Raw genomic sequence first — 17,338 nt, 5'->3', positions numbered from 1 at the left:
CTCTATTACTGCGGGGCTCATCATCTACATGTTGCAAAAATAAACAGGGGACTTCAGAGTTTCTGGTCCTGCATATAAGAAGCTTGGAAGTCACCACTTTTTCCCAACAAGAAAGAAGCTGAACAGACTGAAAAATCAACAACTCTTCTTGGATCCAGAGGAGAGGGGAGGACCAAGAGTGAGCCATTGCTCCTAGGATTGGAGACATGGAGAGGCCAGTACAGGGAATTGGGACTTAAGGGAGTAGAGACTCACAGGCAATGCAACGGAGCAAAGACGGTCTCTGACGCCATTGCTGCTGGAACATCTGGACAGCCCCATGGGGGGAAAATGAATCTAGATACAGACCTTACACCCTTCACAAAAATTCGTTCAAAATGGATCATAGACCTAAATGTAAAACACAAAACTATAAAACAGCTAGATGATAACATAGGAGAAAACCCAGATGACCTTGGGAATGGCAATGCCTTTTTAGATCCAACACCAAAGCCATGACCCATAATGGAAAAAGTTGATAGGCTAGATTTTACTAAAATTATAAAAACCGTACAAAAGGCAGGTTCAAGAGAATTAGAACGGCTGCAGACTAGGAAATATATTTGCAAAAGACACATCTGATAGAGGGCTGTTATCCAAAATATACAAAGAATTCTTAAAACTCAACAATGAGAAAACAAACAACCAAGTAAAATATCTCAGCAGACACCTCACCAAAGAAGATGCACAGATGGCAAATAAGTACATGAAAATACACTCCACATCACGTGGCATCAGGGAAATGCAAGTTAAACAATAAGATATCACCATGTGCCTTTTAGAATGGCAGAAATCCCAAACACGGACACCACCAAATGCTGGCAAGGATTTAAAGCAACATCAACTTTCATCCATTGTTGGTGGGAATGCAAAATGGTTCAGCCACTTTCCAAGATAGTTTGGCACTTTCTTACAAAACTAAACATACTCTTACCATATGATGCAGCAATCATGATCCTTGGTATTTATTTACCCAAAGAAATTGAAAACTTCTGTCTATATAAAAACCTGCACGTGGATGTTTATAGCAGCTTTTTTCATGGTTGCCCAAACTTGGAAGCAACCATTCAGTGGGTGAATGGGTAAATACACTGTGGTCCATTCAGACAATGGAATATTATTCCTCACTGAAGAGACATGAGCTCTCGAGCCATGAAAAGCCCTGGAGGATCCTTAAATGCATATTACCAAGTGAAAGAAGCCAACCTGAAAAGTCTCCATCCTGTATGACTCCAACTATCTGACATTCTAGGAAAGGCAAGACTAGGGAGATGGGGAAAGTTAGGTAGTTGCCAGGGGAGGAGGAAGGAAGTGAACAAGGCAGGGCCCTGAAGATTTTCAGGGTAGTGAAAAAACTCTGTGTGATATTACGATGCGAGAGATGTCATTACACATTCTTCTGAACCCATAGAATGTTGCAAACCATAAGGTAAACCATGGACTGTGGGTAATTATGGTGAGTCAATGCAGATTCATCCTTGGTAAAAATGTGCCACTCTGGTGAGTGCCATTGCTTATGATGGAGGCTACGGGTGATGTAGAAGTGCGGTGGGGGGCATGTGGGAAAGCTCTGTCCCTTCCCCTCAGTTTTGTAGTACACCTGCTTTTTAAAACTTAATTCCCTTTCAAAAGTAACAATGATATAAAAAGGGGGTAGCCTACGAGGGCTTAAGAGCTTCTGTCTCAAATTAAAATTGTTGAACCCCCAGTTGTATCTGCGTCTTCTTTTCTTGCAGTTTCGCTCATATGTTGTTCATAAATCTGGACTCTTAACAATGGGTTTTGGCTCCCTGTTAGGTGAAATATTTCATTTAACTTAGCCAAAGCCAGACTCTGAGCAGCCTGGGAATTGCTAGGCGGCTTACCCTTTTCCCAGTACATGAAGAGCCTCTGTACGGTTCTTTTTTGTTTATTTTTAAAGAGAAGAGGAGTTTGTGACTCCCCCGGTGATGGTTAGGTTGCAACTATTGTCTATTTAGCTAAAGCATAAGCTGTGATTTGGCCCCCGCCTTGAAGTGGTAACATCGAGAATGGCCCATCAGCAGAGTCCAGCCTGTTTCAGCATCCACAGGCCTGATTTCTGCTTGTAATCTGATTACGGGGTTTGAGCTGCTCCAGCCTGCAGCCTCCTACTTTGCACTGACTATATTTTTCAAGGACATGAGTGCCTGATTGCTGTAGTCCTGTGCTGTGAAAAATCCCAACCCAGTTTTGCTTAGACAGGCTGAAGGCCGGGTCTGGTTGAGAATTAAGCTAGAGAGCAGGCTCTGTTACTAAACTTTCTGTATGCAACCATGTTCAGAAGCCCAGAGATTGCCAGCTATCTGGGAGCTTTCACGTTCTCTGAGAGACAAGGTAAGGCAAGAGAAATAGGAATTGCATGTATGGGTTTGTTGTATAATATGATGAAAGCCCTGCATCCTCTATTTTATCTTATATTCTCCTGTGTCCAGTTAGTGATAGAGTTTCCTCAAAGGACACTTTAAATATCTAATTGAGTGTATACGTTAGCTTATCTTATGGCTGAAAAATGTGGGTTTTTTTTTTTTTTTTTCCTCCCTAGTGTAAGTTACAGAGACTGCTAAGCCACTGCAGCCTCTATGCAGGAAACATTGCAAATTCAGTTCGAATGCCCAAACTTTGGATCAAGTTCTGGATGTGCTGGGCTTAAGCTAAAATTTTTTCCTAAACCGAATGCTATCTATACTGATTATTTCCAGTAGACAGGGGTGTTTGTCTTTTTATTGAATCTTCACATGATCCTCTTTGGGAACAAAATGCTGTTTTTGTAGTGGCTTCCTTTGGAATGCAGAGGAATAGACATACTTTCCGTTTAACTACTGGAAGGTGTCACAGATTCTGCTCACCGATTGAACAAAAGTGAAATGCTGAAGTTATTTTGAATGTCACATGTGAAATTCAGGCATTTTGTAGCTAATAAGTCTTTCTGGGCACAGATGTATCATTAGGATGTGATGTGAATAGGCCTCAGAATCAGAAATTTTCTTCTACAACATTAGATAGTTTTTTGAACTGAGTTCTCATACATAGCCAGATATTTGTATAATTGGGGGGAAAAAAGCCTAGATGTTGAATTGGCATTATACCTTGCATTTTATTGTATGTCTCCAGTTAGTCACAATTTCCAAATTCCGGGATCTTGGATGTGTTTTGATGGATGAGGCCAGGTCAGCATCTGGTATATTTTGTACCTACTTTTCCTCAGGCTCCTGCCCCCAAATATTAAACAGGAAAAGGCACTTCCTTAGAAGTCTCTGTAAGTGGTCTGCTTGTGGTTTTCTTGGTGGGCACAGGGTTACTATGCCAAAAGCTGTAAAACAGATTACTTGCCATTAGACTGGTATGAATTTGTCTGCGCCTGGTTTTGATTATCTGGTTCACCGGGATGTATGTTTTTGCTGCATGGGTTTGTTACCACCTGTCTTTACATGATACAGATCTTGACTTTACAAATTAAAAAAGTAGTTAATTTGATGTGTTGTCATTGTTTAGGTTTTAATGAAGGCAATAAAAACAGCAGAAGTGTTCCCCTAGATCCTCATCAACCCTTTAAGTACATACACGCTTTCAAGATATCTCAAATACACCAGGCAGTGATGAGTTTCAGTGTTACCTTGACCGAAAATTGTTTAATTTTTTTCCTTCTTTTTTTCCCCCCTGGAGTATGTAACTGTGCCATTCCATATTGAATTGCTTTGAGTTATTCCAGTGACTATAAGAAATTTAAATGATATCATTGAACTATGTCAGAATTCTTTTATTTTCATTTTTTTAACCTGCGGAGTTATATGGACCACATTTCAGGAGAGGGGGAAGAAACCTGCCTATGTGAAATGCATGTTGTGGAATTTGATTCTAGGAAGGTGTCCTTTTTATATTCATATTTCTTGTCTGGTTAATGGTTTCCTTTTTCTTAAATTATATGTGCAAAGGGACTTTGAAGAATTTTTTTTCCACTGGAGTTTTTTTTAAACTTACTGTGTAGCGATTTCATTGGTACCTTCTTTCTTTCCCCTAGATTTCAACCAGAAAAATTTAAGCTTCCTTGGATTACCAAGTCAAAGAAAAGTTCCAAGGTAAGTAGTGGTCTTTGCTCAAGAATCTTAAGTTTTGGAGATTTGTGGTAGCTTTTAGAATTATTCTCCCAAATTCCTGATTCATGAGTTTGAATGTTTGGCACTATGTTTTCTCCCCAGAGTTTGATTTATTAAAGTATATGAAGCAAGCTGACCTAATTGTACATTCAGCCAGAAAAGATTCTTTTTGTATTTATTAATGCTGTTTATGAGAACTCTTTGCAGAGAAGATATAATTTTGAACCTGTAAAGGGCTATTATCTTTTTTTTCTTGTACCTGCCTCTAAGCGTGAAATGTCCTTTTGCAATCTGCCCGTTAAGTAAGAGAGCTTTTGATTTGTTAAGAAAAGATTTAGCCTTGTCTCTTCCATCCTTCCTTCTACCCTTCCTTATTTTCTTTCTTCCCTCCTTCCTTCCCCCTACCTATCCTTCCATCTGTCCAGTGAGGTCCTGATGTCTTTTAAACCTTCCTGCTCTTCGGTCCCCTACGGGATGTTATGGGTAGTAATTTGATTTACCTAATGTGCTAAAACTCTACGATATAGAATCATTCATATAAGCTTTGTAAAAGTGAAAGTTTGTGCCAAACTAGATAGCTGTATCTCAGATGCTTCTTAGTAGATCGCTGTCCCTAATAGATGGTGAGATTTTTCAAGTGGAGACACAAAGTTTTCATCCCTAAGATATACAGGCATAGATCCCAGTGTGCATTTCATCTCCTCCTCCTTCCACTCAGATGTTCTCTTCCTTCCTGGCATGGACTCTTTACTCAAAAGGTTTGCATTTCAATGGCATTGAATAAACAGCTGCCTGATCACTGTCCTCATCAGGTTGAGCCCGGCTCTGCATTTGAAAATGGCAGAAGGCCTCTTCTGGACTCACTAGAGGAGATAAAGTCTTGATAGATTTGAGCCACATCTTAGTGTCAAGCCAACTAAAGCAGTGATGAGCCAGGGTCATCAGTAAGGCTGTCTGTCTTATTTGACTCAGGAAACTTGACTTTTCTAGTGCTGGACAGAAGCTCCCATATTTGTTATCTTTGCCATATTTTTGATAGACTCTAAGGCTTATATCTTAGTTCCAACTACTATAACAAACTACCGTAGGCTGGCTGGCTTATAAACAACAGAAATGTGTTTCTCACAATTCTGGAGCCTGGAAGTCTGAGATCTGGGTGCCAGCATAATGAGGGAAGGGACTTCTTTCCATCTGCAGAGAGCCAACTTCTCATATCCTCACTTGGTGGAATGAGGTAGGGAGAGTGCTAGATTCTCTGCTGGGGGAGGGGATTGTTTAGTTTAATTTAATTGAGGTATAGTTGATCTCTGTGTCTCTTTTTATAAGGACACTATTCTCATTCATGAAGGCTCCACCTGAGGACCTAATCCCCTTCCAAAGTCCCCACCTCCTGGTATTATCACCTTGGGGGGTTTGGATTTCAACATATGAATTTGGGGAAATACAGACATTCAGGCCATAGTAGCTTAGTTCCCAGTATGTCCCTAAGCAGTTTGGTTTAGGGATAGCAGAGCTAACAAATGACTAAGAAAAAGGAAGAAGAGGAAAGCATTGCTTTTTAAGGATAGCAAAAGTAGGAAATAGAGGGTCAGACATTTCAGAAATTGTGGTTATGATCTCATATGTACCTATTGATATTATGGCCTCCTTTCTATGGTACTAAGTGTAAAATAGGTTAGAGATACAAGCATTTGCCTCCCTCAAAGCAGTCTAGCCGACCAGAACCAGAGGTACAAATATGAGGTATGGACTTTGATCATCTCATAATGTGAACTTCAGTAGAAGAGAACAGATTGTCAAGAGCCTTTCATAGCGCCGGTGCTGAGTAATCACTGTCATGGTGTAGCCCCATTTTATGAAAGACTGGCAGTAGTATCTGCAGACTATCCTGTTCTCACTTTAACACAATTTCCTCTGGTTTCTACTGCTGGCATTTAAGTAGGTTAATGGGACACATAAAAAAAAAAAAATTATGGAAGCAGGTAGCAATCTCTTCTTAGGTTATTGAAGCAGAGGGAAGGAGGTAGAGTATGAAAATTGGGTGCTGAAGAGAGCACTATTTCAGAGGAGATGAAGACAGATAACAAATATAAAAGGTACTTCTTCCTTAATAATAGAAACTTTAAAAATGGAATTCAAAAATTAAGGCTGTAGCATTTACTTAAGTTATACACAGAGAGCTTATTTCATACTGAAATACAGAATCCTACTTCTGGTTGAGCTGTGGCAACCCACCCATGCCTACAGAGGCTATCGGGTAGAGACCCCTTCTCCCAGGGATGAGGGCCAATGAAGAAGAAAGCACGGTCCAGCATCCAGGGCTCAGGGCTTTTGACTTACCCATCATGTGAGCTGGGCTTGGCCTCTACCAGTCCCACTGCTCTGGCGCCTCTGACTCACAAAAGTGAAGAGGAAGGTTACGTCAGGGCTCCTTGGGGTATCTGTGTTTCATCAGCCATTCGATGATCCAAAGGAGTGGCTCACTCATGAATGTTCCAGAGTTCTTTACTAATGTATCTTGCCTGCATTTTCACTGCTGGCTAGTGCCCTTGGGTGTAGAAAGTCCAGGGAAAAGATATAATGTTTTCAAAGCCTGGTTTCATGCCGGTTTAAGGCACAGCTCAGTCACAGCTGTGACACCTTTCCTAACACTCTTGAGTCAGAGCTCCAACTTTCCCACCCATTTGCCTTATTCTTCCATTGTATGTTATTCTAAAGGTGAAGAAAAGGGAGGTGACTGACTGGCTCCATCTGTAGAGAGCATGCAGTCTTCATCTGAGAGTCATGAATTCAAGCCCCACAATGGGCATGGAGCCTCCTTTAAATAAATAAATAAATAAATAAATAAATAAATAAATAAATAAATAAATAATAAATGTGAAAGAAGGAAGGTGGGGGAGGAAGGAAGTTTATAACTGATAGTATTAAATATGTGCCCTTCTAATTATTCTCAGTGTTAGTAATGACCTTTGCCCCTATTACATTAAAAGTGTACAGGGTGCATATGCAAAATACTTCAGAGTGAGAGTAGAACACATTTGAAGTATTTTATTGTCATCATTCATCCAACAGATTTTTATTGGTTAAAAAACACTTTTGTAAATCAATAATTTGAGAAGACACTTGCAATCTGTTCGAGAAATAAGAGACCAGGATACCATGAGAGAAAACAACCAAAGTGCATAATATAGATTCGGTGCCTGGTGGGACAAGCACTGGATCAGGGATCCATTTCCTTGAGGAAATGACCTTAGCCTGAGTCCCAGAGCAGGATGGAGAGGAAGAACCCAGGTAGACAGCATTTACTAAACCAGATGAGGAGCCATGAGAGCCGTTCCCAGCAGCCCTTGAGTTTTCCACTGGTTTCTGACCAACCGTGAAAAGGCTGTACTTTTCATTGGTGTGGACACTATTGTGGCTTGTTTCAAGAAAGTAAATGCAGCAGGTGATGGGGAGGACTTGGAAACCCCACTGCAAAAGTTCAGAAAAACGTTTAACTAGGGAGCAATTTCTTAGTCTTATTAGTGGTTTTTCAATAAGCACAAAATAAGGGGGGAAGAAGTATGCACATGTCTACTTTTGAATATATGAGATGATAATTGTGCCCCAAGGTCAGTGGCCTAAGAAGCCAAGTATTTCAGGGATTGCACCATTTTTTTAATACAATTTTTTTCCTAAGACATTAGTTTACCAATGAAAGCACAGAACTTTATCAAGATATTTACACAGTTAGTGAAATAATCAATTACAATAGCTTGCTATTCCTTTTTTTAAAAATTTTTTAATGTTTTATTTATTTCTGAGAGAGAGAGAGACAGCATGAGAAGGGGAGGGTCAGAGAGAGACGGAGACACAGAATCTGAAACAGGCTCCAGGCTGTGAGCTAGCTGTCAGCACAGAGCCCAATGCAAGGCTCGAACCCAAGAACTGTGAGATCATGACCTGAGCTGAAGTCGGCCACCCAACCGACTGAGCCACCCAGACACCCCTACCTTGCCATTCCTTAAGTCGGATACATTTCTACAGTTACTTAATTTTGTAGGTTTATACTATGTCCTACATCTGAATGAAACACCAGAAAGAATTGTCACTGCCTTAGGATTCACTGTTGAGGAGCCAATGCTAATTCCACTTTTCTGACCGGAGCATGTATTCTAGAATCTTCAGGTCATATGGAGTGTGACTTATAAAGACTGCTTATTCTCAAGACTTTTGTATTATATAATATTAATACATGGTAGTCATATTTATGAATATAAGCCCTACCACATTTGTAAGCAATAGCTAAGATTTCAGATGAGCTTGGTTCTAGAAGATAGATGGTGTCCCATATTTTGGAGTACAGCAGTTCCTTGAAATGTAATTTATGTGTAGGATACAGAGCATTCGTGTGCCCCACTTACATAGATGCATAGCACCTTCCTCAGTCACCTCTTGGACCTCTATGGATATGCACCGCTACAGAGCGGAAGCAAAAATGGAGGGCAGCTCAGGGGGAAAGTCAGCTTCACACTGACCTTTGGCCTTTCCAAGGCTGTTGTTCACCTCTCTGGAGAATATTGGTTTTCCTGCTTTACTGCTGGGTTTTCTTGCACGGTGGCAGCTCTATCTGGCTTGCCCCACCCCAGGCACACTCCCATGGAAGCCCGTGGGGTTGGCATGCCGCAGCCCAGGGGCCTCGTGTTAGAGCAGGAGCTGGCTTTGTATCTCATCCTTGGGCAGATCATTTAACAGCTTCCTAATCTGCAAAACGAGGATGATAATAGCTCCAGTTGGTGTGCTGGAGCCGACTTGCACCTCCTCGTAAGAGTGAGCTTGTACCTCTCTCTTTTAGCTGTGAGTCATGTGGGAAGCTTGAAAATCAGCCTTAGTGGGAGTATTTACACTATAGGCAAAGACTGCAAAGCAAAGCATGTGCTTAGGGGAAGGGAGTGGGAGAGCAAGATGAAGGAGCAAGTTTTTAAACGTTTCTCAGCATAGCACTGAGTAGTTCAGGCCTCACAGGGTCTTGTGAAGATAATTAAGATTACACTTGGAATATGCCTAGTTATAGAAAAAGAGTACATAGTAAGTGCTCAGTTCTTCCCTTTCATTTCCTCCTTTATTCTAAGACAACTTTTCATGAGCTTCGCAGACCTGTTTGCTGTGCTTTGATTTCTTGGTACTTTTGCTACTTGGCATTTGTTACTTTAATATAATTTCAGCACTGGAGAAAAGCATGTACATAACCGAGACAAGCTGCTGATTTTCTGAGGAAGAGATTAGAACACAGAAAGGCTGAGCAGTTAATCCAAACTTCCATAGCTATTGGTGAGTGGCTCTAGAAGGGGTTGTCAGTCTTAACCAAGGCATCTGTCTGGGAGCTCAGCCATGTTTTTGCCCCTCCCCCCCCCTCCTGACACCACACCACCTGCCTCTGCTGACGTAATTCTTCAGTTGCACAAAAAAGTCCTATAAATAGCTATAGATAAGTGAAAAAAGCTACCATTTAACTCCCCAAAATAAAACTTTTTGTGTGTAATCTACATCCACCTACTTAACTATGTATAACAGCGTAATTTTTGTTTAGCATTTTTTTCACTTAATATTGTATATCTTGATTCAAATTGACTTTAAACATTATTAATGGAGTCATTTAATTTCTAGCTTTCAGAAAAAGTTCTTGCTTGAAGATAAAGAACAGCGTGCTAACTACAAAAGAGGAATCAATGCTAAGCTTTTAACTGCACTTCCCAAAGGTGAGACTTTTTCTAAATGGTTGACCGGTGGGTGTCCTGAGCCTGTAAGTCTTGTGTTGCCTGATTTCCTTTGAGGGGAACTCCTTCACTGATTTCCAGTGTATACTCTTTATTGTATCCCTTTCTATTTCAATAATTTCCCTCAATTAAGGTAGCTCTCTTCTTGCATGTTTAATCTACACCTTTCTACATGTCCTTTCTCTTATTGTTAGGCACTCTTGGGTTTTCCCTGGAGGCTGGGTGGGGAGAATGACAGAGGGAGCCAGCATAGAATGAACCTTCCTCATCTCTCCTACCCATCACCTTCTCCAGGGAAAGTGGGTTTTGCTTGTAAGCCCTTTTCTTTTCCATCCACTGTCTCCATTTCCTCCACCTGTTGCCAGTGTTGCTGCATTTCCACTTCCATATCTTAGAGCTCCCTGCTGGGCAGAACACTGTTTCGCATACACTTCCTTCTCCATTTCACAGTTTGGTGAATTCATATTTTCATTGGTAAAGATGCATGTGCAGGAAAATATTTGCATCTGTTATCAGCCAACTACCCCTGAGTTTTGCCTGAGAAATGATGTGTTACCAGAACTTTGTTTCCCCCAGCTGTAACCCTGGCACAGGGTAGTATCAGCTCACAAACTGTCTTCATCCCAAATGAGCTGGGTAACCCTTACTTCAGAAGAAACAGGTTTGGTGGAAGATCTGATTTTTTAATTTTTTTTTTTTGGCCCTTTGAAGGAAACAAAAAGCAACAAATATAAGATCAAACCCAAAAGAAATTAGACCAGAAACAATATTCTTTTAATAGAAACTGAATCTAGTTTACCACGCCCACTGCTAAATGGGTGCATATCCTGAGGAATTGAATGGATGATACAGCTAGACATAGCCTGATGAAGATGGATCTCTGAAGGTCCCCAGGGATTTGCCCTTGTGGAGAAAATTTAAACAGGGACATTTTGGAATTTTCAAGTACTTACAAAACTGTCAAGAGGAATACAGGCTTATTCTACATTGCCCCAGAGGCCAAAAACAAGACTAAGGTATTGAATTACAGGGAAGTAGGTGAGATTTCATACGATTCTGATAGCTCATGGGACCTAGAAATGAAATGGTCTGCATTGCATTCTCATATGCTTCCATTAGCTGTTCAAGGAAGGTCCTGTGCTTCCTTGGGAAGGACACATGCTATGGGTTCCTGCCTGGACAGCATGAAATAAATAGAAAGGTCCTTCTGATTTTTTGGACTCTGTGAAAGAGAAAGAAACTCAGGCTCATCTGAGTCAGACTTAAGATCTATGAAGATGATCCAAACAAAGTGTAAGAGTGAACAAATTGATTTTAGCAGTAGCTTCAGAGATTGGACTGATTGGACAAAGTTCTACAGCAAAAGCTGCTTTTCTCATCTTCCTGGTCTAGCCTAGGACCTCTTCTTCATGAGCAATAGTACATGCAATATTAGGATCAGAAAAATTAGAAGCAGTATATGAGATGGGAGCTTCCTTCAGGTTCAACAGCTTATAACTCCATATGTGCCAAAATTTAAAAACACATAAGCTGATTAACCACTAGAAAATGTGTCATAATTGGTTATAAAAATGTAACTCTTCACAAATCAAAGATAATGCCATGCATTAACCAGATTTATGTTTCCAAATTCACAAGATCTTTAGAATGTGCTTTATAAGTGTCAGAGTCCCTCCTCCCCTGAATTTCATGTAAATTCCCCATAGTCTTGTTTCACATTCTGCACTTAATGAATTTGGGGAGGCGTGTTTGGAAAGACCCACATATTACCGGTAATATCATTCCTCCATTTTACCAGATATCTTAATGTCAGCTCCTGGCAATATAATGGTAAAAATAGGAATTGATTACAACTGTTTTCATGGCATAGAGTTTTATGTCTCTTTACACATTTCCAGAAGTTTCTTCCTGTTCATTTAGCAAGGAATTCTTGCTTTAGTGAAAATGAGCATTAAAATGATCATTGGCTTTTCTCTAAGGGACTTCTTTTAACTGTGTATCACAAACAAGTTATCCAATGATTAAAAACATTTACTTGTGTAAAGACTATAATATTGAAATATGGGCACCTGGGTGGCTCAGTCAGTTAAGCATCTACTCAGTCAGTTAAGCATCTACTTCGGCTCAGGTTCATCTCATGGTTTATGGGTTCGAGCCCCGCGTTGGGCTCTATGCTGACAGCTCAGAGCCTGGAGCCTATTTCAGATTCTGTATCTCCCTCTCTCTCTGACCACCCCCCCCCATTCATGCTGTCTCTCTCTCTTTCTCAGAAATAAATAAAACATTAAAAAAAAATTTTAATATAATATTGAAATCGATTTTCCACTTAAGAATTGTGAACTGAACCAAATGTATTACTCTACTTTTTTAATAGCTTTATTGAGATATAATTCATATAGCATACAGTTCAGTGACTTTCAGCATATCCACTGATATGCTGCATCCATCACCACCATCAGTTTTGGCACATTGTCGTTATCCCAAAAAGAAATCCCATACTTCTTAGCCATCAGCCCTCTCCTTTATTCCTCTAGTTTTGTAATGACTTATTTTATAAGCTGCTTGTCTTTATATTAGTGGCTGCCTTCTAAGTATAAAAGTTGAAGTGTGTTACTCCTCTGGGAAGTCAGATCAGTATTCAGGACATTCTGGGTCTGGCCTAAGCTCATAGACTGTCAAACTCAGGATGGGGGAGCCCTTGGTGGTCCCCTGCCACTTATATTTCTTTGGAAGATTCTACTATACTTGGGTTAAGACTACTGGATTCAACGATAACCTTACCAGAAAGCCTGCTTTTCAGGGCTAATTAAAGAAACTGTATTCCTCAAGAAAACTACCCAGCAGACCAAATTATCCTGAATATTGGCATTATATATTATTAGAAAGCATACTAGGCAGTTAAATTTACTTTATACATTATTATAGCTCTTGGTACACTTGGGTGGCTCAATCAGTTAAGTGTTAACTCTTAACTCTTTGGCTTAAGTCGTGATCTCACAGTCTGTGAGATCAAGCCCCACATCGGGCTCTGTGATACTTGGGATTCTCTCTCTCCTCCTCTCTCTGCCCCTCCCTGACTTGCACGCTCTCACTCTCAAGTAAATAAATAAACCTTAAAAGAAAAAACATTATAACCCTGATGACAATTCCCCTCAAATTACCTTACTTGGAAAATGACCATCCCATTCCCATTAAACAAGCAAACAAACAAACAAAAAATTAAAGAAATAGACTCACAGAATCCATGTTGCCACAAAAGTACCATTCAGAATATTCAGACAAGGGAAGCAGACTAAAATAGCTGGTATAATGAAGGATAATTTAGTATATGTCAAAGTTTTAATTAATGTATTTGGAGGCAAAGTAGAACATTTATTACAGCAGAAGTTAGATCAACAATGCCTATTCATGTCTGTATTAGATGATGACTAGTATTACTATTACTTGAACCATTTATGAATTGTGCATATGATGCCACAACATATAATCAAATGACTTATGACTCCTTAATCCGATTTTAAAAAAACATTCTTATTTCCTATTTTTTAGGAAAGTTACATTAGAGAGTTTAGAGATAAAGGGATATCATGCTGTCAACTTTGTTTTTTGCTGTTTATTTTGTTTTATTTATTTAAATCCAAGTTGGTTAACATATAGTATAATAATGGTTTCAGGAGAGAAGTTAGTGATTCATCACTTACATATAATATCCAATGCTCATCCCAGTAAGTGCCCTCCTTAATGCCCATGACCTATTTAGCCCTTCTCCCTCACCTCCCTTCCAGCAACCCTCAGTTTGTTCTCTGGCATTAAGTCTTTTATGGTTTGCCTCCCTCTCTTTTTTTATCTTATTTTTCCTTGCCTTCCCCTATGTTCATCTCTTGTGTTTCTTAAATTTCACATATGAGTGAAATGATAGGATATTTCTCTTTCTCTGACTTATTTCACTTAGCATAATACACTCCAGTTCCATCCATGTTATTGCAAGTAACAAGAATTCATTCTTTTTGATTGCCAAGTTATATTCGTGTGTGTGTGTGTGTGTGTGTGTGTGTGTGTGTGTGTATGCCACATCTTTATCCATTTGTCAGTTGATGGACATTTGGGCTCTTTCCATAATTTAGCAATTGTTGATAGTATTGCTATAAACATTGGGCTGCATGTGCCCTTTCACATCAGATAAAGGGACTCATGCTGCAACTTATTCTTAAATGGTTCAGAAAAGTTGACATGTAAATATGTATAGTTGCATGCAGACATATATACATATCACACACATAAATATGCATACTTGGATGCAGGTGTATATACACATCACAGACGTAAATATGCATACTTGGATGCAGGCGTATATATGCATCACACACACAAATATGCATACTTGGATGAAGGCATATATACTCATCACACACATAAATATGCGTAGTTGGATGCTGTGTGTATACGCATCACAAACATGAATATGCATACTTGGATGGAGACGTATATATGTGTCACACATGTAAATATGCATACTTGGATGCATGCGTATATACACATCACACATGTAAATATGCGTATGGAAAGGGATAAACAACCCAATATAGTGAGGTGTTAACATGTTATGAAATATGTCTTGATTTTTCTGTAAGTCTAAAATTATATAAAAATTGTAAAGGAAAGAAAGCTTTTGGTAGATTATAAACAATAATAGACTGTATTCCATACTATCAACCAGAGGATGGGTGTGATTGTGCTTTATGTGGTAGTCTTTATGAATGAAACAACACAGTAGCAACACAGATTCTCATAGCTGGGTCACCTTCCATAATTTCTTAGTATTAGCTTTTTCTCATTGTTTTATGATAAACCTGACCAAAAATTAAAGTGAAGGGCCTAAAGATGACTGCGAGAACCCAAAAGAGGTTTGTTTTTTTGTTTTTGTTTTTGTTTTCCTGGAAAGGGTCAGAAAAAGTACGCACACATCAGCAATTCAAATAAAACCTCGCTCTCTTTTATATAACTGGAATGTTTTCCCATGGGATAGATATGCTGGAGTAATTATATTGCATGTTTGTTTTACTAATTTTACTTTTAAATTATAGTCTTGGGAAAGGAAACTTCACTATTACTTCTTTTGTCTTCCATATCATTTCTTTCCCCTGTAATTTCACATCTGTAGAAATGAAGCAGATCTTGGTAACTGAAAAATATATTTGTTAGAAAGAATAGACTGAGCAGTAATTAGATTGCTTAACGAATTTTCTTTTCTAAAAGATTCACTATGGATTTCCACTAAGAATGAATAAGCTTACTGATACATTTGTTTATTTATTTCTAAAGTAATCTCTGCACCCAACATGAGCCCCGAACTCACCGTCCTGACATCAGGAGCCGGATGCTTTACCAACCAAGCCAGCCAATGCCACTAGTTTGCTGGTACATTTAAATATGGTTTGCTTTATGATTTCATTTCATTCCTCAGTAAATAATCAGAGAGGACTGTAGATTATAAGCTTGAAAGGGTTTTGAGGTGGTTGAGAATCTAGATGTGGTAGGAGAGTGCAGCTAGCTAGTGGTATCTGTCATTGGGCTACCTAGAACCTGGGCATCCGGGGAACTGGCTACCGTCCAAGGACAGAAAATTCCCCAGGGCGGCTTTAGTAACAAATGGGAGCATTTTTGTGTCACAGCAACTGGTGATGATTAGGCATTTGTTAGGGGAGCCATGGACACTTCACATCCTACAGTACAAGGCTCACAGTGAAGAAATTTTTCACTCAAAAGGCCATTAGCACCCCCCTGGTGATCTGTGATCTGTTCCAGAGCCAGCCCGTGAATCTGTCACCCTGATGAGGTTCATCTGAATGTCTGCTATATGCTATCCTAAGACCTACAAGTGATTGTGTTCATTAGTGGGTGGTCCAGCCAGTTTTGTCCAGAAAAGGACAGAGATCACCATGGACAGTAAGATAACTTGGTTTACCACCCTCCTTTCTCCCACTGCCCCAGACTTCTTAGGGTTCAGTTTCTGGGATGAATGACTATTGTGACCATCAGCCTGTTCCCTTCTCATAGTCTTTATAGAATATTGAAATGGGTAGGGAATGACAGTGGGAAGAGTATAGTTTTGTTGTGGTTGGGTCATTGGCATAATCCAGTTGGTGGATCATTCCTTCTAGAATATGGGAATAAAAAATGTCAGGAAGCAATTTGTTACTTAGCTTTCTCTCTGTACTACTGGGATCTTTTTTTGAGGAGAGGGGGATCTTTTTAAAAAAAATATCTTTAGTCATCTCATTTCTATAGAAAATTTTTAAAAACTAAAAATTTAACAAAATAAAAGTGATTTTCACAGTCTCAAATTGGAATTAAAAAGATCACAACTCTTTCCAGTAGAAGGTATAGGACATTCTGTGTGTTCAGTTATTATTTTTATCCCTGTCTTAGTCTGGTATAAACTAAGTCTGGTATAACAAAAAACCATAGCCTGGGGTGGCCTCTGAGAGAGCAGAAATGTATTGCTCACAGTTCTAAAGGCTGGAATCCCTAGATCAGAGATCCAGCATGGCTGGGTTCTGGTGAGACCCCCTCGTGTCTTACAGACTGCTAGCTTCTCACCGTGTCTCACATGGGAAGGGGTGAGGAGGTTCTGTGGGACCTTTTTTATAATCCTACTCATGAGGACAAAGCCAATCATCTCCCAAAGGTCCTACTTCCTAACACCATCACTTTGAGGATTAAGACTTCAACATAAGAATTTGGCGGCCATGGTGGGGGGGGAGGGGGAAGGGGAAGGCAGGGGGACATAAACATTTAGACTATAGCATACATAGCTGAAATACTTTAGGTGGAGGAGAGATAAGTGGCATTATGCTGTACAAGACCCTATTATTATACCCTGTTTCTCACTTATGAGCTAGATGCATTGAGTTTGAAATCTACCTTTCAGAGCACTTGGAATTTGGTTTCAATAGCTTCCTGAGCAATCCTATGAAAAATATGGCCCCTTTCTCTTCTTGGGGTTTAAATAATTAATTGATACTCTTTGGTTTATATCATCCTTGAAAATATTTTCAAAATATGCACTACTGCTCGTTAAAGTTTCATCACCATAATCTCACTGGAGCTACTTTGTTAACTCGGAAACTATTATTAGTCAGCCTTTCTCAAAAGGCAGCATGACAGGAAGCACCATTATCCTTATACCCTTGTCTTCCAAATAAGAACGTAATTGACTATGCAGAGAACTACACCTCTGCTTCCAGCTACTCTGTTTCCTGGGAACCACCTGAGGGAGAGACTTTGTTGAAGCCAACTGTCTTAACAAGTCAATCTAACTACAATTTTAAGGTGGCTATCATGAAAAAATAAAATAAAAACAAGGCTTATCTCTGGAGACAAATGGCAATATAAAAGGGGCGTGTGTATGGTTTTTGACTCATTACT

General features: G+C 39.6%; 1 protein-coding gene across 1 annotated transcript in view; it reads left to right on the top strand.

Moving 5' to 3' along the window:
• The window catches only part of SVIL (supervillin), a 121,915-nt gene that overhangs the window by 18,381 nt on the left and 86,196 nt on the right, over window positions 1-17,338 (top strand). The window contains exons 2-3 of the mRNA XM_039248660.1: window positions 4,079-4,136; window positions 9,801-9,892. The gene's annotated coding sequence lies outside the window, so the exon portion shown is untranslated. The remainder of the gene's footprint in view (window positions 1-4,078; window positions 4,137-9,800; window positions 9,893-17,338) is intronic.

The sequence above is a fragment of the Hyaena hyaena genome, unplaced genomic scaffold (assembly GCF_003009895.1).
Source record: "Hyaena hyaena isolate Hyena2069 unplaced genomic scaffold, ASM300989v1 scaffold_314, whole genome shotgun sequence".
Classification (NCBI taxonomy): Eukaryota; Metazoa; Chordata; class Mammalia; order Carnivora; family Hyaenidae; genus Hyaena; species Hyaena hyaena.
This window is presented reverse-complemented; position numbering and strand designations above follow the sequence as displayed.